The 22,642-nt window shown below is 43.1% G+C and overlaps 1 long non-coding RNA gene across 2 annotated transcripts in view; it reads right to left on the bottom strand.

Moving 5' to 3' along the window:
- LOC135206202 (uncharacterized) overlaps positions 1-22,642 on the bottom strand; it is a 123,916-nt gene that overhangs the window by 91,895 nt on the left and 9,379 nt on the right. The window lies entirely within an intron of this gene.

The raw sequence follows: 22,642 nt of genomic DNA, 5'->3' as shown, positions 1-22,642 counted from the left end.
CTCCATGGCGAACTCTCTTTTTTCCACAAAGACGTTCAGGGCGCTTACATCCAAACAACCCGGTCTCCATCCTCCTGAGTTCTTCGGAACTAGGAACAAGTCTGTTGTAAAAGCCCGCAGAGCGGGGATCTTTCACTAGTTCTATAGCCTCCTTCTCTAGCATGAGATCTACTGCTAGAGAAAGGGCTTGATTCATGATGGGGTCCTTGTACTTGGCTACCCAACTCCCTCGGAGTTGTCGTCAATGGTGGTCTTGACGAGAAGGGAATGAGTATCCTTTTCTGACAATCGATAGGGACCAATTGTCCGCCCCTTTGTGGGCCCAGACGTCGGCAAATTTCAGTAGTCTGGCACCCACTGATGTCTGGAGTCCTTGACCGCTATTCTTCCTCTGACTGACTTCGAGAAGGTTTTACCTCTCTTAAAAGGTCTAGTCCCTCTGGTTGCAGAAACCTCTGACAGCGGGGTCCTCCTCGAAAGGGCTCCTGTCTCAGAGGAGTCTCTTTCGTGGTCTTGGTTGGAAGACAGAGCGAGGTTTCCTGGCCGCCTGGGCTAACATATCCTGAGTAGCCTTAGCTGAAAGGGCACTCGAGACATCTTGTATAATTTTCTTGGGGAACAGAAGAGGAGAGAGTTGAGCATACAAGAGCGATGGGGGGGGAGCCCTTTGCTGCATGAGACACTGCCTTCGTGAGAAACGAACAGTAGACCGACCGTTTCTTAAGCACTCCAGCTCCAAACAGTGAGGAGACTTCACTCGATCCGTCTCTCACTGCTTTATACCATGCAAGTGAGTACACAGTTAAGATCTTCAGGAGACAGAGCATCTGGAGTCTTGGTCTTATTAGCCAGCACACCTAAAGACCAATCAAGGAAGTTGAAAACTTCCAGGACTCGGAACATTCCTTCAGTAAGTGGTCAAGTTTCGTTCATTCCCCACGTAGTCTTGGCGGACAAGAGGGCGGAACGACGAGCAGCATCCACTAATGAAGAGAAGTCCGAGTCCGCAGACGAAGGGAGAGCGAGGCCTAGAGGTTCTCCCGATTCGTACCAGAATCCCAATCTGCCGGTCAGTTTAGACGGAGGAAAGAAAAACCCGTCTTTCCCTTTTCTCTTCCTTCGAAAGGAGTCATTCTCAAAACCTCTCAGCGCCTTCTTCATGGAAACAGTAGGTTCATCCTAACACAAGACGAAAACCTTCGACGTCTTCGAAGTGGAGAATAAACGAAAGAGGAGAAGGGGGAGCCACAGGAGAAAGGATATCTCCAAACTCTTGCAGGAGTAACTCTGTAAGTTTTTATAGGAGGAAACTGAGGCATCTTTTGTTCCTTCTTCTTCTGAGAGGTCCTGTTCCTCCTGAGCCAAGAGCCTTCCTGATCCTTAGAGGCGCGACTATTCTTTTAAAGGAGTCTCTAGAGGCAGATAGACGTAAACGTCTTGGAGACAATGCTTCAGGCAAGTGTCTACTGCAACATCCTTCTTGTCTTGGAGGAGGTTGCGTTTCCAGATCCTTGACGCCTAATAGGAGTCAGGGGCGGCAGTCAGGTGCAGAGCGCCTGTTTGAAGAAGAAATTCTATCAGGCTCTTGGCGCCTATCCAAAGGAGAGCGGCTATCAGGCGAACTGCGCCTGTCATACGAAAGCGCCTACCAGGCTCTTGGCGCCTGAACCGCAGGCGAGAGAATCTCTGGCGACGAGCGCCTACTAGGTGAGCGCCTACCAGGGGAGAAAGCGCCTGCTAGGCTCTCGGCGCCTGATCGAGGCGAGTAAAAGTCAGGAGAAGAGCGCCTGCCAGGCGAAACGCGCCTAACAAGCTCTTGACTCCTGTCCAGCGAAAAGCGCCTGTCCGATTTAGGGCGCTTGTCAGCCGGAGAGTGGAGGCGAGACGAGGAGCTGCTACGAGAGGTGAGTAGTGCCTACTAGGCTCTTGGCGCCCGTCAAGGGGAGCGATCCTGTCTCGAGAAGAGCGTCTGTAGGGTGAGGATCTCCTACGCGCAGTTTGCTCCTTGTCTGAAGGAGAAACTTGTCTGTCAGGCGAATGTCGCTTATATAACGCAGATTTGATCTTGTCCGAAGCAGAGAGCCTCCTGCGAGAATCCGAACGAACAGTTGAGCGCGCCTCTAAGCGAGAGTCAGGAGAGGGGAGCTTGGACTTCTTTACAGGAAGCGAGACGTCCTTCCTGCGCCGAGAAGGACCGTAAAGAGAGCCAGCCAGAGCCGAAATCTGCGCCTGAAGGTTAGCCAACACCCTTGCAGGAGAACTCACAAACTTCTGAACAGGAGAAGAGGCTCGATCTCCGCTCGGTGAACGATACTCCTGAGATCTACTTACGCTTCTTCGCTTCCACCTCAGGCTCTTCCGAAAAAACTTCAGGGCTGGAAGTGCGGGCGCAGGGAGCATTCCAGGCTCTCTTCGAAGGCGCGAGGCTTCCGAGAGCGTCCATCCTCTTTTAGGAGAAGGTGAAGGCGACGACGAGAAGCAACTGGCGCAAAATTCTCTCTTGGAGTGATCCAAGGTAGCCTGGGAACGATCAACAGGAACTACCGAGGGGACGCCTGACCGTTGGGGATGCTCCCTAACCTTCCTGCGGCTTTCGACTTTCCTCCTCCACTGGGACTGGGAGTCTGGAAGAGGTCTAGGCCTGGAAGCATTAGGGCGTCCGATCAGACGCACCCTCCACTGCACTGGGTTCACTGCACAAATCACTATTGGAATCACTCTTACCTTCTAGTTGCTTGATTTTCCTCTCCATACTGCGAATGGTGGCTTTCATTGAGGCCACTTCCGAAGGCGTATCTTCGGCTTCGGTGCAGGGAGCAGGAGCTGAAACTGACAAAGGAGCTACTTCTAAAATAGGATTATCTACATCCAACTCGCTAAATACGAGATCTACTACTGCTCCTGGAAGAAGCTTTCCTAACTTTATCCTTTTCAAGCTTCCTCAAGTAGGAAGACAAAGACTTCCATTCATCCTCATTCAGCTTTTCACATTCATTACAAGGGTTATTAAAGGTGCATTCATTCCCTCTACACTTCAAACATACCGTGTGAGGGTCTACCGAAGCTTTCGGTAGCCTCACCTTACAATCAGTCCTACAACAAACTCTAAAACATAGCAGTTTTCTTAGTATCAACATCAGACCATCATGAATCCAAGAAAAATCCAAAGAAAAGTCCAATAACTGTCCACAATCGCGAAAGCCAGGCCAAAAGATCGGGTACTTCACCAAAAGTCCGTAGAAACAATCCAGGGCGAAAACGAGAAAAGAATCCAACTGTCAAGAGGTACCGACAACAGTGTGGTCGACACCGACGACAGAAAAAATCTGGCAAGAAAGGTATGATGGTTCTTACACCCCCCGCTCCCAGCGGCGGGTAAGGTAGATCACCTGACCTACCTGTCGCGTTAGCCGCGAGTTTTGAATTCTGTCGTGACGTCAGAGACGTAAGCTAAGTATATGTCTGACAGGAAAGTTCATGTACAAAAATACATGACTTAACTTTGATACTTTTTTGGTTACATTCCAGAATCCCAGGACCCCCCTCAATGATGCAGGCTATGGGGCCACATAAAACTTTGTCCAGGGGTTACATACATTACTCACTAAAAGTGGTAGTTATGTAAGGAATTTCTAAATTAAGTTTTATACTACAGTTATATGTGATATTAAACCACTGTATGGTGCATATTACTGTATGTAACTTACTATGCATAGAGTACTTACTGACAAAATTATTTTTTGAATTCCAGAACCCCCTGAATGAGTTAGGCTATGGGGGCCAACCCATAAGAACTTTGTCATCCAGGGTTAACATAGGCACCCCACCTCCCTCGCACAGCGGGGCCAACAATAAAAAAAACAAATCTCTAACAAACCAAAATTAAATAACTTCGACAAAAAACCAAACACACTAGAAAAAAACAAAAATACACATAAAAAAATAAGGAAAAAAAAACAAATTTAACAAACTTTACAAAACTAAAAGAAGGAACTTAATTAACATACCCATTAACTAAGTTTTATTACAATTGTTATATGTGATATTAAAACCCACTGTATGGGTGCATATTACTGTATGAGTCAACTTACTATGCATAGAGTAACTTAACTGACATAATTTAATTTTATTTTTTTTGTTTTACATTCCTCCAGAACCCCCTGAATGATGTAGGATATGGGGACCACAATAAGACTTTAGTCCATCCAAGGTTTACATAGCACGAACAACTTTAAACTAAAAGTAAGGAATTAATTAAACAACCTACATTAACTCAGTTCTTTTATACATGTTATATGTGGGATATTAAAAACCAACTGGTGTATGGTCGAACAATTTATGTAGGTGAACTTACTCTGCATACGAGGATCTTTACTGACATAACTTATTTGTTTTTGTACATTCCAAACCAACCCCCTGAATGATGTAGGCTATGGGGCCACATAAGAACTTTGTCCATCCAGGGAAATACATAGCACGACAACTTTAAACTAAAAGTAAGGAATTAATTCACATACATTAACTCTTTTACTCTTGATATAACTCAAAGTAAGGAATTATAAACTAAAAGTAAGGAATTAATTAACATAATTAACTCTTTTACTCTTGATATCTATAATTTACATATTGCATTCAGGACTTTGTGTAGTATTTTGTACTAATTGTGTTATATTTTACCTTCCAGAGCTACCAGACTGGGATTTTAGTGTACTCCAGGATGTACTACCAAAGGATTATATACTACATACTTCAAGAATTTCCATAGTGTACCTAAGGATAGTACATACTTCAAGAATGTTCATAGTGCATAGTGTATAATCTAACCTAAGGATTAGTAGTGTATTAGTGTATATTAAAGTCAACTAAGGACTTGGTAGTACTTCAAGATTGTGCTTTATAGTGTCACAAGAGTATAATAAGATTATATACCTTCAAGAACCATCCTTTAGCATTGAAAGAACCACACTACACATCATGCAATACTTGCATGTCACACTAACTTTTTATTAGTTTAAGGCATATTTCCAAGTGTCGTTCCGGCTTACGACGATTTTCGGGTTACGACGCGTCTTAAGAACGGAACCCCCGTCGTAACCCAGGGACTGCCTGTACTTGTAAGGAGGTCTTAAAAACACCTTTACAGCTAATGTGAAAACAAAAAATACTCTATGTACAAAAAATATAAATTTTCATAATAAAATTTATTATTTGGATACTTACCTACTGTTAAATTTAGCCGATTAGGCGAGTTGGCATTCAAACAAAAAAAAAATTTAATGGCTGCCGGATGACTGTCTAGTTTACCTGTTCTTCCACCAGGTGTGTTTCGAATGTTTTAGCTCGTCAGAATTCTCCTTGCCGCCCATTAAGTTGTAGGGAGGCTGGGTGGGTCTACTTTAACAGTAGGTAAGTATCCAAATAATAAATTTTATTATGAAAATTTATATTATTTGAGATGAATCTTACCTACTGTTAAATTTAGCTGATTCCCACATTAAGAAGAAGATGGTGGATAGTGCAGCTAGACAAAATTCCGCTCAGCCATTCGAGCTAAAGGTTTCTTATAAGAAACCCAAAAAACATTCTCACCTGATCTGGAATCCTTGGTGGGTTTTACTACCACCAGAAGTTGGATTCCATTCAGGAAGCAAGGCTCTCATATGTATGCAGCAAAGAGCAGCCTTGCGGAGAAAACTGCTTTGATTCAGCCATCATGAAACGCAAGCGGTATGAGGGACCCCTGTGCCTGGGTCTAAAAGCCCTATCAAATGACAGTCACTTAAAATGAATACCTTTACAATATGAAGGTACGCTCCTATACAAAATTTGTACCTTCACGCTCCCCAAAATATTAAAACCCGAGATTTAAACAAAAGAGCCTAAAGAATTGCTCTTTTTCAGTTCAGGAAAAGACTACCCACTACTATTAGTGGATTAAGGGCTTTACTGTTTCAAACAACACAAAATTCTGTATACTTAAGGTAGTGATGGGCAAAAACTGAATTGTACTCCTACTGTGACACATCAATCCTATTCTGGAACGACAAATTGACTAAACAATAAATGAAGTTGCAACTTCTGCTCACATTATGAATGTTTAACTTCAATAAGGTAGAAGATATGGAGCTAGTTCTCATTGCACTAGCCTATCCATCATGTCACAGAGGACCTTGTGTTTCCTTGACAAAGTTTCTAAAAATCATAACACAAAAGGTTAACTTTGCCTCTTCCAGGCTTAACCTTCACAAATACATTCTAGGTTTTCTAAAACCACAAAACAAAAGTTAACTTTGCCTTCAAGTTTAACCATTGGCAAAGGCATTATAAGTTTCTAAAATCTCAACACAAAAGGTCAACTTTGCCTCTTCCAGGCTTAACCTTCAACAAATACATTCTAGGTTTTTCTAAAACCACAAAACAAAAAGTTAACTTGCCTTCAAAGCTTAACCATTGCAAAGACAGCTGGTTTTCTAAAACCACAAAACAAAGTTGATTTTTGCCTTTTCCAGGCTAACCTTTGACCACATCTGTTTTTCTTAAAACCACAAAACCAAAGGTTAACTTTGCCTCTTCCAGCATTTACCTTTGACAAAGATGTTCAAGGTCTCTAAAAGGATGATAAAAATGTTCTAGGTTTAACCTTTAAATTTAAATGCCCAACAGGATAGAGAAGTTTCCTCTTTTTCCCCCCCAAGGGGTTACATTGGAATTCTTACAGGGAACTTTAAAGCATGGCCTTAACCCTTAAACGCCGAAGCGGTAAAAATAAAGAACTCCCCCCGAATGCCGGAGCTTGGTTTTGAGTGAGCGCGGAAGCGGAGGAAAAATAATTTTTTCAAAAAAAATCACAGCGCGCTTAGTTTTGAAGATTAAGTAGGTCATTTTTGGCTCCTTTTTTTGTCATTGCCTGAAGTTTAGTATGCAATCATCAAAAATGAAAAATAATATCATTATCATATGTAAATAATGCGATATATGGTAGCAAAAAAAAAAAAAAAAAAATTCATACATAATTTTGTATTAAAATCACGATGTGCCAAAAAACGGTTAAAAGCTAACGGAGTTTATTTTTTTTTTTCGTTGTATTGTACACTAAACTTGCAATCATTTTGATATATAATACATTGTAAAACAATAAAAGCAACACCGGAAAATATTATCACAAAATGATGTACAAATTGTAACGTGCGGACGTAAAAAAAAGTGTTTTTTTAAAAAATTCACCGTAATTCTAAATATTGTTCTAGAGACTTCCAATTTGTTTCAAAATGAATACAAATCATTGAATATTACGTTACTGTAAGATTTTTAGCTTACAATTGCGTTTTTCGACCATTTCGGTAGAGTCAAAGTTGAACCGAACGTGGTTTTTTTCTATTTATCGTGATTTATATGCAAATATTTTGAAAATGAGAAAAGCTCCAACCTTCAAATATTTTTCCTTTTATTTTACATGAAATTGCGCACATTTTCATATATAAAACTCTATGAAATGCCTAATATGAAACGGAGCAAATTTTCCGAGAATTCGATGTACGCAATTCGGAGATTTATGGCGGAGAATCCGCGCGCGGAGGGAAGGAAAGTTTTTTCTTTTTTTATAAATCACCATAAATCGAAATATTGTGCTAGAGGCTTCCAATTTTGTTGCAAAATGAAGGTAAATGATTGAATATTACTAAAATATAACAGTTTTAGCTTAAAATTGCGTTTTTCGACCATTTCGGTAGAGTCAAAGTTGACCGAACGTGGTTTTTTTTTCTATTTATCGAGATTTATATGCAAATATTTCGAACATGAGAAAAGCTAGAACCTTCAATTATTTTTCGTTGTATTCTACATGAAATTGCGCACATTTTCATATATCTAAAAACTTTATGTAACGGCTAATTTAAAATGGTGCAAACATTACCACAATCGCACGTATGGATTTTTTTCGGAAGAGTTACCGAGCGCGGTACGTAAAGAAAATTTTATTTTTTTCATAAATTCACTATAAATCGAAATATTGTGCTAGAGACTTCCAATTTGTTACAAAATGAAGGTAAAATGATTGAATATTACTAAAATATAGAGTTTTAGCTTACAATTACGTTTTTTTTTTTCGACCATTTAGGTAGAGTCAAAATTGACCGAAGGTTGAAAATTTGTCACTTATAATTTTTTATATGAAAATATTTCAAACTGATAAAAGCTACAACCATGGGTTGTTTTTAGTTGTATTGTGCATGAAAATTGCACATTTCCATATATAAAAACTTTATGTAACGGCTAATTTTAAAATGGTGCAAACATTACCACAATCGCATGTATGATTTTTTTTCGGAAGAGTTACCGCGCGGACGTAAGGAAAACGTTTTTCATAAATTCACCATAAATCGAAATATTGTGCTAGAGACTTCCAATTTGTTGCAAAATTAAGGTAAATAGTTGAATATTACTACAATATAAGCGTTTTAGCTTACAATTGCGTTTTTCGACCATTTCGGTAGAGTCAAAGTTGACCGAAGGTAGAAAATTTTGGCACTTATCGTTATCTATATGGAAATACGTATTTCAAAACTGATAAAAGTTACAAATCATGAGTATTTTTTTTGTTGTATTTTAAATGAAATTGCGCACATTTTCATATTTTATAATACTTCATGTAAACAGATAAGTTTAAAACGGTTGCAAAAATTATGTCAAAGTGACAAAAATAATTTGCCGAGATGTGTCACTGATACTTTTTAGTGCGATAAGAAAGAAAGTCGCGAGCTTGCACGCCTGGCGTAACGATTGTAAACAAACAACAACGCCTTGATCCGTGAACTCCCAGCATCCCCCAAGCAAGGCAGTGATTCAAAATTTTTGGCTGGTATAGGCCCTATAAGTATTTTTTCCCGCGCAATTGAATTTTTAAAAAAACTTTTTTGAGCCGACGTATGGTACGTCCATTCGGAAATCGGGGGAGATTTTGACTCGACGTTTAATACGTCCATTCGGCGTTTAAGGGTTAACATCACCCTCAGCTCTAAGGCAGATAGCTAAATGCTATCCCTTTTACACCAGCTTAAATAAGGGTGCTGACAGTAATTTACTTAGTAACCACTGCTACATAAAAGGTTTTACAGTAAAAATTCAGATAAAGTTTAGACCCGTATCTAAACTCCAGAGAGAGACTGATATAGAGATGAAGGGGCTTCAATCTCAACACCTTACAGTGCTGGTCCTCAGCAAGATCTAAAAGTACTTGATGCAATACCGAGGAAAGTATGTATGGAACGCTAACTTGGAAGTAGACAGTGACAAGTCTTATCTCCTCTAAACAGAAAAACATTGACGTCTACAGGGTTCCAGGTGCTTCTGACACCAGCCATGGCAGTTTTAAATTAAGGACAGATCCTATAACAAATTGAAAATCTTATTATTGGGAGGGGACATTCTAACATCTCCAAGCAGTTAAGGAGATGCCTACATCAATGGAACTGTATGAAATTGTACTAGTAGAGTTGATTTCTTCTCAACGGAAGAATGAGACATCTACCAAGAGCATTGGAAATTCTGAAAAGTTTTGCCCTGAGGCTACAAAGGCTCTACAGGAGACTAAGCAATTCTTGAACTTGACATTGCTCAATAGAATTCAGAGTAGATACAAGGGGCAGGCCTATGAGTCTGAATTAAGCAAAATTTAAGGAAACATCCACTGCTCAAGCCTGAGGGCCAACAAAGTAGTAGTAATCATTCAGATGTCCCTGTTCCTCTACATGCTAGGAAGCTAAATGTGTGTTCCTTAAATCCACACCAAGTGCCATACTTACGGATGTAAAGGCCCTTGTAGGCAGTTGTTCTGCCTGAACCCCAAATTGCTACAACACTGTCCTTCCACAGAATGGATGATCAAACCAATATGTTGTTTAATTTCACTCAAAGCAGCAAACTTACCCACAAAAGAATGTTTCTGACTGGGGAATAAACCTGCTAACGCATCCTGATGTCTTTCCACTGCCCTGACATCTAAAAAGTTTTACCAGGTGTAGTTTGACCATTCTATGTTACATGAAAGTGTAATGACACTAGTTAAACTCTGTGCTGCATGACAAAGGGACAAGACCAAAACTTGGACTTAGGTTTAAGAACCAAATGGACGATTCCTGGTTACAGTGTCCCTCCTATAGTCCTGGAGCCAAAGTGGTTCTGGATTACTTACAATGAAAGTTATTTGTAGGTCAAAATTCTTACGCTGAAACTGTACATTAATTGAGCATGATTATCTGAAAATAACCTGTGAGGCCGTGTTTCCTAATGAGGAAAAGCCCTTACCATATAGGAAGTTTCTTTCAGGTCTAAAATCTTCAAGCAGCACATGCCTATTTATCTTGACCGACAAGCATGCATAATTAACTATCATCCCCACGTCACTAAATAAGAATGGGGGTATAAAGAATTAACATTATAATACATAGAAATTGGGCCAGAAGAAGCAACAGGTCCTTGGCCTTTGGAATACTGTTGACAGAGTGGACTAACTTGAATCACTGATTCAGTAGAAGTGTCTTGCTCCTAAAGTTGACACCATCTACCAAAGGGCAACAAGTCCTGACCTAACTTATAGAGGGCTGCACACTAACCCAAAGTGCACAGAACAGCAATACCTTCTAGTAAAACCTCTTGAAGGAACTTGCATGACTATGGATGTATGGTAAGTGGAATACATTCTGCATGTGTACCACAAGTCTGACCATTCTTTGGAAAGGCACTAAAACCATGCAAGAAAACCAACAAGTATATGGGCAGACACTTACTATTATTCCAGTCTCCAAATGTCCAAGAATATCTCCAATTAATTTTTATGGGTGTCTTCCTAAAGAATTACCCTTGGACCATCAGTTCCCTCTATATACAATCTCCTACTAATAGAGACTTATGAGAGATTTCTGCTGAAGACAAGGGAAGCTATAAGAGGGAGATTAAACCAGTGGAGGACAACCAAAAAGAATCACACTGCCATTCACCGTCTTCACCATATAACATACTGGTCCCAAGTCTCTCAATGGATGTTGGGAGGTTGCAACTGTTCATATCCCAGAACCTGAATCTGCACTTACCCCCGAAAGGTATAAAATAAGGCTACCAATAGATAGTCCCGAGCTGCATAATCAGACAGGCAAGTGAAAGTGTTCTCACTCTTCCAAACAGACGTGAGTATAAGCATGAGGACATTACCCTGCAGCATCAAAATTGAGTTACTTGTTTCCCTGCTAAAAATTCCCGCTGGGTTGGCGTCTCCACCTTTCTTAAGAAGTCGCAGAGACGAGACAACGTAGATAAAAGGTAATAACTCAAGGTAGACTGAAAATCTATCAGCATGTCTGTCAGTCTCGAGTTCATTTCCCACAGGAAAGAGAAAGAAAGCGAACCTTCTATTAAAGATGGTTAATGACCAATAAGCGTTTTACAGCAAAAGTTGGCCTCGGTCATAAACTTTAAAAGACAGACGACAAGCCAAGGCAGCAAAGGGAAATTGTGTCCGAGGACAAGAAAAGTACGAAATGCTCTCAAATTGGAGAAAGCACTGGTTCTCTTCTCAAATATTAAAGTGCCAAAATTCGCTAAGACAAATAAGATATATTCTCTATGTGGCCTCTATCCTCAACGAAATGAGGATACAGCAAGGCGAAGTGTGGTAACAAACGCCGACCGGCCCAAATGAGTTCCTCCAACAACTCCATTCAAACTCTTCTTATCAGCGGGCGACGGGAGGGGACAGCTGCCGACAGGAGGTAAACAAAGAGCTTAAAGGATTGCTCTTTCTCCGTAACCCTTGGCGACAAAAAGCGACACTCGTCGATAAGAGGTGACAGCAGCTGAGTGCTGTATTGCATCCACCACAACTCAATGAGAGCAAGACAGTTAAGCGACTCGGGACTCGGCCAAGTCCACACTCTGCACGAGTCAACTGCGTTCACACGAGACGAGTCAGCAATGTCCACCGCAGGGTACCCAATGTATCAGAACAAATTATCGTACCAAATCTCTTCAAATCATCGTATTTTGATTAATAATCGTTTATCGTACAGAGGGTCAAATTATCGTACGTCTGGGAACCCTGGTCCGCAGTCCGCACGAGTCGACACTCGACAGAGGGAGAGAGAGAGAACGAGGCGCCAAAAGTTGGAGGCGGTGGGAGAGGTGTTACAACGCTCCCGCCTAGTCCGAAAGCAATCGTACATACTTGAAAGCATTTCCATATGAAACTAAGTTAGAAATCTCTGAAGCTAGAATATCTAACTCGGCGAGAACTTTAGATACTACAGACAGTGTAGACTTGAAAGAGAAACATTAATCGAGGCAGTAGTAAGAGATTTGCCGATAGCCGAAGAGGAAGCACGAAAAGAACAAACATTACGAAGAAAAAGGAATATGCTAGCATACAAGAATTTAGAATAACCAAAACAAGAGATAAACAGTAGACCGAGTCGACATATCTAAACGTGTAAAACTCACTACAGATACATTATCATCTCAATAAAAAGTCTATACCTATATCATATATTATTAAGCCTATGCATGCTAACACCTCAAACTAGGTGTTGAAGACGACAGAATGCGCCTACGGAGCAAGCATTAATGCTTACCGAAGCGGTCCTTATGTGAAACTCTTTAACAGTCTTTTGGCGTAAGCTTTAAACGAGATTCAGGCCATGAAAAAGGGCGAAGTAGGTATTGGAGGGCACAGAATCCCATCGTCCCGAGAACCGACCCGGTTCCCTGGCAGCAGACATTTCCAACTGTCGCAGGGCAGTCCTAGGCTCGGGCTACGTACAGACGAGGCACCAACACCTACTTCTAACAGGGAACGCAAAAAGAGCACACACTGGAGGGATTCGGAACGTTCCCGTCACGAAACTAAGTTCAAATTGTATTAGAACTAAAAATAGGTTAATGTTCTTAACTTCTCTTACGCTTTCCAGAACCAAATGGGGAGCAGAAGGCGGAGCTACAATGGAAGTCAATACTAGCCTACTAAAATGCCTAGTCTAAGTAGGGATAGCCTGACAGGTTTAAGTCCTGATCTAACTAATTGCTTTCGCAATCTGTGAGTCCCAGTCTTTCCTATATCTGACATATTCATGGCATAAATTCTCAGAACAATTCCCTACATTCTTCACACCTAGTAGTTCCAAAATAACACTCTGTCTGCCAGTAGTACAAAGGAATGTTGATCAACTTCCATTCACCACCCTGGTTACACCAAAGCATTCCTACATAGCCTGAGGTTATTGGTTTTGCTTCCGGTGGAAGATATCCAAGGAAACAAAATGAAATTACATACCGTAAACAGGTGTAAAACAGCCAAACTTCATAGAATACCAAGAATCGCCTAGCCGCAATGGCGGCAAGGAGAATTCTGACAAGAGCTAAAACATTTGAAACACACCTGGTGGAGAATAGGTAAACTAGACAGTCATCTGGTCAGCCATTCAATTTTTTTTGTTTGAATGCCGACTCGCCTAATCGGCGGGGATATATAGCTAAATTTAACAGTAGTAAGATTCATCTCAAATAAATAGTTTTAATCATGATTACTTCTACTAGCAAATAGGATAGAGCCTTGTTTTATAACCAAATGGAGATATGATATTGTTATGATACAATAAGTTTTATGCATACTTACCTGGCAGGTATATATATAGCTGTATTTTCTGAAGTCCGACAGAATTTAAAAAACTTCCGACACACGCAGTGGTCGGCCAGGTGGTTAGTACCCATTCCCGCCGCGGTGGGAGGGCGGTATCAGGAACCATTCCCATTTTCTATTCTGATCCACCCTCTTAGATGCCAGCCATCTTGCTACATTGGACATCATCCTCGTGAACACTTGGGGGGCTGTGCAAAGGCCGAAGCACAGGGCCTTGAATTGAAAGACCCTGTTCTGAATCACGAACCTTAAATACTTCCTGCTTCCTGGATGAATCGGAATATGGAAGTATACGTCTTGTAAGTCCAGGGTAAACCATCCAGTCCCCTGGATGTACCGCTGCCAGTACTGAATCGTTCGTCTCCATAGTGAATTTGGTCTTTTCCACGAAAACATTCAGTTGACTTACGTCCAGCACCGGTCTCCATCCTCCCGAGGGCTTCGCAACCAGGAATAGCTGGTTGTAAAATCCCGGAGATTCGTGATCCAGAACAGGTTCTATGGCTCCTTTCTCTAGCATGGAAGAGACTTGCTCCCCACAGAGTCTTTTTCTTCACTAAATCGTTGTAATTCACACCCTAGGGCTCTCGGAGATGTTGCAAGAGGAGGTTTCTTTAGAAGGGAAAAATTTTGTACCCTTCCCGAGCTACGTTGACGGCCCAGGGATCTGCCTTCATGTTCTGCCAAACTTACCCAAAATTCTTGAAGTCTGGCTCCTACTGCTGTCTGGAGGACTGAGTTCTCATTGTTTAGAGGTGTTTGGCTCCTCTTTTCGTTGGTACTCTCTTGCCTCTAACAGCGGTCGTGCAAAAGTTCTGCCTCGAAAGGGACTGTTGAGAAGGCCTTGTTTGAGGGCTAAATTCTTTTGGAGTTTTCTTCACCAACTTGGATGGTAAAAACTTCCTTACGATGAAGAGAGCAAATCTTGAGTGGCCTTCTGAGAAAGCGCCAGAGCTATATCCTTAATAACCTCTGACGGAAACAGCTGGTTTGAAAGGGGAGAGAACATCAACCTGATTTCTGTGCGTTTGGAAGCGCCTTTAGAAGCGAAATGAGCACAAAAGCGACCTCTTCTTCAAAACTCCTGCTGCGAACAATGAAGCCACTCATTTGCTCCATCTCTGAGAGCCTTGTCCATGCAGGACATAATGCTCTTAGCTACTTCCATATCTTGGTTCATTTTCGTCTTCTAATGAATTCGCCAACGCTCCCAATGACCAACTCTAGAAAATTGAAGACTTCGAAAGTCTAAAAATTTCCCTTAAAAAGATGGTCAAACTCGCGGATGAAGTCCACCAGACCTTGGCAGATTGCAACACCTGTCTGTGCGAACTGTCCACTATAACTGGAGAAGTCCCCCTGGGAGGAGGCAGGTACTCCCAGGCCAAGACTTTCTCCAGTAGCGTACCATACCCCAGACTTAGATGCTAACTTGGCTGGGGGAAAAAAGCGAAAGAGGATTTCCCCGCTTATTTCTTGTCCTTTAGCCAGTTATTCACGTCGTTGTAGCGCCTTCTTGGTCCGAAATCGACAGAGTCATCTTGAGAAAGATGACCTTCTTAGGAGTCTTAGTCTTAGAAAACTGAGACGGGAGATAAAGGCGCCGTAGGCTGAAATTCCCCTTGCGAAATAGACAGCAGACGTGAAGTAAGGATCTTGTAATCCGAAGACGGTTTCGACATTCTTCTCTTCAACAAAGACCACTTCTTCTTCTGCTGAAGAAATGTCTTGCAGATCACTATCGTTGTGACGCTTTGCTGATGGATTAACGTCCTGCCGCCTGCGTCCTGTCACCAACGAAGTCTCTGCGTTCCTGCCGTCTGCGTTCTACAACCACAGAAGAATCGATGTGCTGCCGTTTGCGTCCTGCGTCCATCGTAGACACGTCTGCTTCCTGCCGCCTGCGTCCACCAGCGGTCCGCGTCTCCTGACGTTTGCGTCCTGTTTCTTCCGAAACAATATTCTTCTTCCTGCGTCTGGAACACTACGCGATCGCCCGTCTTCGTAGAGCCTGTGCGTCCTAAATCCTCGACACGCAAAACACTTGTCTCCGTCTTCTGGAAGACTTAACGGGAAGGAAATCGTACCTTACGCCTTGCAGGTCCTTGCCAAAGGAGCATCCCATGAATCGACGAGAACTGCAAGCTTAGACTGCATTTCTCTTAAGAAAACCTTCGTACTATCTTCCTGACGAACAGCCGTAGGAGGAGGAGGAAGACGAGAAGGACTAGGACGCAAAGGAGAGCGATCTTGGACTCTACCCGAAGGAGAGAGAAGAGGAGAGGAAAAGCAAGAGGACTGGGGGGAGTCTCTTGACGAATCCAGGAACGTACGGGCCGTACCGAGTCTTCTTTCGATCGCACAATTTTTCTTCCTCTTGGTCGGAACCATGTCCTCGTCCGAGGAAGACAAAACATCCGGGACTGCTCCAAGCTTCACGATCTTGAGCACGTCTATATTTGAGTAGTCGATGTCCTAAACGTCCTCTTTAGAGGGGGCGAGACACTACCGAGTACCGATGTTCGCGCTCTGATGTCGAACCATCAGAGGACGCACACTTCCCAGTTACGCCTTTTCTGCGGCGAACTGCAACAGCCTAGGATTCTTACAACAGGACAGTCCGAAGGGACGCCTGACCGTGGTAAAACCTCTCTCGCCTCCGTTCGACTGTCGACATGCCTTCTCCCTTGGGTCTGGGAGCTTGACAGAGGTCTAGGTCTAGGAGCACGAGAGAGCGATCAGACGCCCCCTCCACTACACTTTCACTGACATCAAAAGCACTCACTTTATCCGTAAGGCGCTGTATTTGGTCTCCCATGGACGCAAGGGCAGCGAACACCTTAACAATCTGTGTATCGTTCGTACCCTCCGATACAGCAGCGGGCGCAGGAGATACCTGGGGAGAAGGAACTACCCAACTCTACGTTAGAAGGAGCTGGAGAGGAACACATTCACTCCTTTTACTATAAGTATTCGGACCTCTAACTACGAGAAACAGATCTCCTTACACGATCTTTCTCAAGCCTTTCAACATATTTCAAATATCTTCCACTCCATCTCTGACAAATTCTCACACTCAACACACCTACTCTCCCAAGTACACACATTCTCTCTACACTTCTTGCAAATGGTATGAGGTCGAGCCGAAGCCTTTGGCAACCTTACCTTACACCCCTCTTTCACACAAACTCTAAACATACTACCAGTGTCAGACATCTTCCAAGAACAATCCAAAGCGAATGCCAAGCTAACGTTTCCAAGTACGATACCAAAAAATCATGAAAGTCAGCAACAGAAGGAAATCCTAGCAGGGAACCACCAAACATGTTGCCGTTCGGCTGGCAAGAAAAATCTGGCCCAAGTGGAACGGTTCCTGGCGCTAGCGCCACGGTAAACGGGGTGGTGGTATCCTGAACTACTAATAGGTTACTAGCGTTTTGCCGCGAGATTTTGAAATTTCTGCCAGGTGGAACAGAGAATATAGCTATATATATACCTGCCAGGTAAGTGTCATACATTAAAATGAACTGTTTCTAGTGAGGAAAGGGTTCCCAGAAGGCTTAACCATTCCCTTACTGAACTCCGTTCTTTCTCTAGGAAGCTCGAGACTTTCTGTAAGCCCCGAACAATTCTTTCCTGGGATGGAAAAGCCCGAAAACCCCGAGAATCCATCCGAATCCCCAAATAAACTAAGTTCTGGCTGGGGACCATCTGAGATTTCTCGAGGTTCACGAGTAATCCTAAAGTCCTTGTCAGGTTCAAAGTAGTCTGTAGGTCCTCCAAACATTGTTTCTCCGACTTGGCCCGGATTAGCCAATCGTCGAGATACATAGAGATGTTGATCCCTTATAACAAATGAAGCCATTTGGCCACGTTCCTCATCAGATACGTAAATACCTGGGGAGCGGTGGGGATAGGCCAAAGCACAAGGCCCTGAACTGGAAGATTTTGTCCTTCTACTACAAATCTGAGGTATTTTCTTGACGATGGTGAATCGAACATGAAAGTAAGGCATCCTGAAGGTCCAGGGAGCCATCCAATCGTCTCCCTGACGCAAGGGCTGACAGAACCGAAGCTGAAGTTTCCATGGAGAACTTCTTTTTCTCCATGTAACGGTTCAGGATGCTTACATCCAGTACGGGTCTCCATCCCCCCGAAGCCTTTGGTACTAAGAAAAGGCGGTTGTAAAACCCCGGGAGAATGGATCCCGCACTATCTCTATTGCATTCTTGTCCCTCATCGACACCACCGTCTGCAGGAGAGTCTCTCTCAGTCCATGGTCCTTGTATCTCGGCAACAAATCCATCGGAGATGTTGCTAAAGGAGGTCTGTCTACGAGGGAATGATGTAACCCCTTCTGTAGAACAGACAGAGTGCAGGGATCTGCTTCTCTTAAGGACCAAGCCTCCACAAGTGTTGAAGTCTGGCCCCTACCTGTGCTTGGAGGACATGGCTGCTACTTGCTCTTTTTAAAAGAGCGGAAGGAAGACCTTCCTCGCTTGTCGAAGGGCTTTCTCTTCGTAGTAGGTCGAGTCGAGGATGTTCCACGAAAGGGCACAACTGGAGTACGAGAAGACTTCTTCTGAATAGGTATTGCAGGTCTATTCTTCTTCGTGGATTGCACCAAACATCCTGCGTTGCCTTTTCAGAAAGGGATCTAGATATATCCTTTACTAAAGGTGAAGGAAACAGATGATCTGACAGAGGTGCAAAAAGTAGGGCGGACCTCTGTGAAGGAGAAACTCCTTTTGTCAGAAACGAACTGTAAAGGGATCTTTTCTTTACCACTCCAGATCCGAACAGGGGGGGGGTGGGCACTAACTCGCCAGATCCATCTTGCACAGCCTTATCCATACAAGATAGGACACTGTGTAAGGCTTCCGGATCAAGAAAATCTGGCTCACTAGTCTTTTTAGCCAGCACCCCAAGGGACCAATCCAAGAAGTTAAAAACTTCTAATACGTGGAATATTCCCTTAAGGTGCTGATCTAATTCCGACATACTCCACGATGCCTTTGCAGAATTTAGAGAGTGTCTTCTAACCGACTCTACTAGGCTAGAGAATCTGAATCCGCTGCAAGAGGGGAGCATCAAGCCCACAGCTTCTTCCATCTTATACATATTCCTCTCCTCCCTGTCAGTTGGAGGGAGGAGAGCAATAAACTGTTTCTAAGAGCCTCCTTCTTAGACAAAAGCCAGGAATCCAAAGACTAGAGAGCCTTTTTCATCGAAATCGCATTGGCTTCATCTCTAGGAAAGCAGAGGATTTCGGAGTTTTTCGTACTCGAAAACAGCGATCTCGTGAAGGAGGAGCAGCAGTACTAAGTGAGTCCCCAAATTCCTTTAGAAGTAACGAGGCTAAGACTTTATAATTAGAAAGTCCCTCGTTGGTAGAGACTTTTTCCTTTTCCTTCAGAAACCTCTTCAAGGCCTAGGTTAGACGGGATCGCTCTCTCCTGATAGATTCTCTATCATGAGATATAGATCTCTAGGAGAAATACTTCTAGTAGGGGAAGGACTAAGTAAGTCAACGTCCTTACAACTAGTAGACGCTTCGCGCCTGGCTGGCTCACGCCTAGTTGGCGCCTCGCGCTTGGCTGGCTGCTCGCGCCTGGCTGGCGCCTCATTCCTTGGAGGCGTCACGCGCCTGGCTGGCGTCTCGCACTTGGCAGGATCCTCGCGCCTGGATGGCACCTTGCGCAAAACTGGCGTCACGCGCCTGGCTAACGTCTCGCGCCCAGCAGTATCCTCGCGCCTGGTTGGCGTCTCGCGCCTGGTTTGGCGTCTCGCCCTGGCTTGCGTCTCACGACTGGCTGGCGCCTCGCTCCTTGGAGGCGTCACGCGTCTGGCTGGCGTCTCGCACTCGCCCCTCGAGCCTAGACTTCTTTATAGGCAGGAAAGCGTCTTTCCTTCTAGGAGGGTCTCTTGAAAGAACTCCCACAAGCGAAGTGATGGCAATCCTGCATGTTACAAAGGATTCTATTCGTTTCCAAGTTCTTGTCCAAGTTCTTGTCCAACGGAGGTCTAGAAGATTGGTCTTTTACCGGTTCCCACAAGTCTGTGGGGGAAGGAAGCACATTCTTTGCCTTCTTAATTTCCGTAGGAAAATCCTCCTGAAAACGTTCAGGACTCGATGTGATCCTGGGCTCATCCCAAGAATCTTTTTAGGGGGCGAGAAAGATCCGCCGATCTCCAGCCTCTTTTAGGAGAAGAATTCTCCGAAGAGGAGAAACACTCCCTTAGAACGCTTTTTCTGTACCGTTCTCTGGCATTCTGTGGCGATACAGAAAAAGCCGAAGGGACGTCTGACTATTGGGGATCCTCCACAACCTCCTTATGGCTTTTGACATTCCTTCTCCTCTGGGCTTGGGAGCTTGAAAGAGGTCTAGGCCTGGGAGCGTTGTGGAGACAATCAGACGCCCCCTCCACAGCACTGGGGACACTTATATCACTATCCACAGCACTTAACTCACTTTGCTTACCTTCAATGGCCGCCATTTTGGTTTCCATTTTCCGAAGGGCGGCTTTGAGATTAGCAATCTCTGATGCCGAATCTGTTGGTTCTATCAAAGAAGCAGAAACTACATTAGATGGGGCAGTAAATGGAGAAGAGGGTATAACATTACTGATAACCCCGCTAGATACAGAACTAGGCAAGGCCTTGGAAGAAGACCTCCTCACCCTGTCTCTTTCCAACTTCTTCAAATAGGAAGTTAGAGACTTCCATTCTTCCGCACTCAAATCCTTGCATTCATAACAAGTGTTATCAAAAGAACATTCATACATCCTGCATTTCTTACAAATGTATGAGGATCAAACGATGCCTTCGGCATCCTAACTTTGCACCCCACATTCACACACATTCTCACCACACTTCCAGAGTCAGACATCATGTTGAGCAATCCAAATCAAATCCAATAAACGGTCCACAATCGCGTATGCCAGTACAAACAATCCAAATACGTCACCGAGAAGTCCAAACAAAGATCATTGCGATGCAAAATACGAATCCAGCCGGAGATACCCACACGATATTGCCAGTATGGCCAACAGAAAAAATATGATAGAAAATGGGAATGGTTCCTATTCCTGCCACCCAGCGCAGGGGGGTAGTAGATCACCTGACCTACCGGTAGCGTGTGCGCGAAATTCGAATTTCTGTCGGATGACGGAGTCAAATAGCTAAGTATATATCTGACAGGTAAGTTGAATGTATAAAAGTATGTTTTACCAGGTGTAGTGTTGACCATTCTATGTTGTAAGTGTAACAACACTAGTCAAAATTATTTGTTTCATGTTACAAGACAGAGGGGGGAAAAACAAAACCTGGACATAGGTTTAAGAATAAAATGGTCACCTCTTGCTTACAGAGCCCCCCATAAGAACCTGGCAACAATGATGGTCCTAGGTTATTTACATAGTCAATGAACATTAACTTCAGTCATAATCTCTTATACTGAGACTGCGTTATAATTGAGCCTAATCATTCTGACAAAATTCCCAGTGAGGCCGTTTCCTAAGAAAGAAAGCCCTTACCACTTAGGATGCTTCCATCAGGGATATAATTCTTCAAGAAACAAGTGCCCATTCATCTTTTGACTGACAGGCCTGCAAATTTCAAGTATCAACCCATATCACTTGATCACTAGATAAGAATGAGGAGGAGTTAGGGAAATCTACTGAAAATCATAATGCACAGAGACTGAACCAGGTGAAGCAACAGATCCTTGGTTTTTGGAATAATGCTGTCAACAGAGTTCGCCAACTTGAACCAGTGACTCAATAGGAAAGATTTTTTGTTCCTAAAAATCAACATCACCAACCTGTGGGCAACAAATTCCCTGTGAATACTTATATGTAGTAGCCCTGTACACGAGCCCAAACAAAGTGCCTTGAACAGCAATACCTCCTCTGTAAATACACCTCGAAGGACCATGTGACTGAGGAAGTACTCATATGAGAAAAATGTCTCCTACATGTTCACCAAAACTTCTGATTATTCTTTTTGAAAGTCACTAAAACCATGCTGGAAAAACCAAAAAGCATGGGGACAGACACTTAAAGTTATTCAGTCTCAATGTGTCCTACAATGGCCGCCAATCTCCAGATGCTTATGAAGCTAGGAAAAAGGCAGAGATATAATTAAAGTGAATTACCACCTGGTTCATTTCATTCTCTCAAATTTACAACCTCCTACTAAAGAATGAATGACTTCTGCTGGAGAAGACAAAGGAACAGCTATAAGAGACTAAACCAGTGGAGGGAAACCTAAAAGGCATCATAACTCCCCTTCACTGCCTCCACCAAGTAAGGTTCTGCTCTTTAAATCTCTCCAAGCATGCCTCTAGGTTTGCAATTACCCATCTACCAGAACTTGAGGGGTGAACTTGTACCAATATATACTCCCATTTTGCCTTAACCTGTGAAGCATAAGCCTTTTCTACAGACATGAGCATTAGTGTTCTCACTTCTTCCAGACCAAGTTAGTATAAGCATGAGAACATTAGCCTGCAGCACCAGAAATGAGTTACAAACTAACATTCTTTCTTGCTAACTCCTGCTGGGGCCAAAAATCCTTAAGCTGGCGCCTCAAACTTGGACCAGATCAGGGAATGGTGTATAGTTGGTGGGGTATTTGGTTGAATTTCTGTAAAATGAAAACACTATTGATTAGCAGTTCTCGTACAGATTTCCCACCCCATCCTCCCCTTCAGGTGGATGGAACTTTGCTGAATGAGTTTGAAGCTTTAACTATTCTAAGTGTAATGAAAGTTTCAACAAGTTCTGTACGAAAGTCATGTATTGTTTATAAAGCCTCAATATTTATAACAGCGGTGAAATCAATGCAACCTGTTTTAGGTCATTTGTATGCCTTTTAATATCTTTTTTAGATGGAGGGGTTCGTGGTCAGTTCCAGAGGTCCTTTATTTCTCTCACTGCTGGACTGTTAAACAGCCTCCC

Source organism: Macrobrachium nipponense, chromosome 29, assembly GCF_015104395.2.
Source record: "Macrobrachium nipponense isolate FS-2020 chromosome 29, ASM1510439v2, whole genome shotgun sequence".
Taxonomy (NCBI): Eukaryota; Metazoa; Arthropoda; class Malacostraca; order Decapoda; family Palaemonidae; genus Macrobrachium; species Macrobrachium nipponense.
This window is presented reverse-complemented; position numbering and strand designations above follow the sequence as displayed.